The sequence below is a fragment of the Otolemur garnettii genome, unplaced genomic scaffold (genome assembly GCF_000181295.1).
Source record: "Otolemur garnettii isolate 467f Iridium unplaced genomic scaffold, OtoGar3 scaffold00132, whole genome shotgun sequence".
NCBI classification, from domain to species: domain Eukaryota; kingdom Metazoa; phylum Chordata; class Mammalia; order Primates; family Galagidae; genus Otolemur; species Otolemur garnettii.
In genome coordinates this window covers 3,766,998-3,769,054 of record NW_003852527.1, presented here as the reverse complement: position 1 = coordinate 3,769,054, position 2,057 = coordinate 3,766,998, and the positions used below count along the sequence as shown (strand labels likewise).

Here is a 2,057-nt window from a genome sequence, read left to right as displayed (position 1 = left end):
AGCACTTCAAATGCGCTCTGGGAGGCCGAGCTGGTGGATTGCCTGAACGCAGAGGTTGGAGACCATCCTGAGCTGGAGTGAGAGAGAGTGAGACCCTGTCTCTAACAAAAAAAGCTGGACATTGTGGCAGGTGCCTGTAATCCCAGCTACTTGGGAGGCTGAGGGCAAGAGAGTTGCTAAAGGAAGAAAAGAAAAAAAAAAAGAAAATTAAAAAAACCCTTCAAACTACGATGATTAAAAGCCAGTTGAAAGCAAAATTAAAAAAAAAAAGAAGAAAAAAGAAACCAACAAAAAGATAAGGAAGTAGAAAAAGAGGCAGAAAAAATAATTGTGCTTGGTAATAGGAAGTAACTAGTTTATTTTGCTAGAGAGTAGAGGAAATATATAATATGAGGATCCAAGGAAGAAAGAGCTGGGAAATTTAGGCAGAGCCAATGTTATAGAAGACTTTGAATGTCAGGCTATGGTATTTTTATTCATTGAAATAGCCAAGAGGAAGTTTTTGAAGGTTTCAGCTAGATATGGTAATATTCGAATCATAATATCAGAATATTATGATTCAAATTAGTGAGGCAGATGGAGTGGAAGAGAATAAGCAGGAGAAAGAGAGACCTATTAAAAAGCTACTCCTGGCTCTCTGGTCCTCCCACTCGTCAGACAGCCGCTTCTTCTAGTGCAGCGCCAGCCGCATCCCCGAGGCACCATGGTGAAACCGAAGGTCGGAATAAACGGCTTTGGTTGGATTGGGCACCTGGTCTGCAGGGCTGCTTTTAACTCTGCCAAAGTGGATATTGTCACCATCAATGACCCCGTCATTGACCTCAACTACATGATCTACATGTTCCAGTATGATTGCACCCATGGCAAATTCCATGGCACAGTCAAGGCTGAGAACGGGAAGCTTGTCATCAATGGAAATCCCATAACCATCTTCCAGGAGCAAGATCCCACCAAAATCAAATGGGGTGAGGCAGGCGCTGAGTATGCTGTGGAGTCCACTGGCATCTTCACCACCGTGGAGAAGGCTGGGGCTCACCTATAGGGGAGGGCCAAAAAGGTCATCATCTCTGCCCCTTCTGCTGATGCTCCCATGTTTGTGATGGGTGTGAACCAGGAGAAGTACGAAAACAGCCTCAGCATTGTCAGCAATGCCTTCTGCACCACCAACTGCTTAGACCCCTTGGCTAAGGTCATCCATGACAACTTCGGCATTGTGGAGGGACTCATGACCACAGTCCATGCCATCACTGCCACCCAGAAGACTGTGGATGGCCCCTCTGGGAAGTTGTGGCGTGATGGTCGCAGGGGTCTCCAGAACATCATTGCTACCTCAACTGGTGCAGCCAAGGCTGTGGGCAAGGCCATCCCTGAGCTGAATGGGAAGCTTACTGGCATGGCTTTCCGTGTCCCCACTGCCAACATGTCGGTCGTGGATCTCACCTGCCATCTGGAGAAGGCTGCCAAATACCATGATATCAAGAAGGTGTTGAAGCAGGCATCAGAGGGCCCCCTCAAGGGCATCCTGGGTTACACCAAGCACCAGGTCGTCTCCTCTGACTTCAACAGTGACAACCATTCTTCCACCTTTGATGCTGGGGCTGGCATTGCCCTCAATGACCACTTTGTCAAACTCATTGCCTGGTATGGTAATGAATTTGGCTACAGCAACAGGGTGGTGGATCTTATGGCCCACATGGCCTCCAAGGAGTAAGAACCCCCAGACCACCAGCTCCAGCCAGAGCATGAGAGGAAGAGAAAGGCCCTTAGCTGCTGGGGTGCCCCTGCCTACTCAGTACCCCACCTCACTGAGAATCTCCCCTCAACACAGTTTCCACCCAGACCCCCTAAAGAACAGGAGGGGCCTAGGAAGCCCCATCTTGTCATGTAACATCAATAAAGTTCCCTGAATTCAAAAAAAAAAAAAAAGAAGAAGAAGCTACTCCTGTAACCTGGGAAGAAAAAAAAAAGCTTCTGAAAATAGTTAAGACACTGGGAGTAGAAATACCTTTTTTATGTGTTCGTTATTATCTATTTATGTTCCTATTCAATTGTTTACT

General features: G+C 46.9%; 1 pseudogene; it reads left to right on the top strand.

The window, feature by feature from the left end:
- Positions 1 to 660: 660 nt before the first annotated feature.
- LOC100955368 lies at positions 661 to 1,720 on the top strand (annotated as a pseudogene).
- Positions 1,721 to 2,057: the final 337 nt, after the last annotated feature.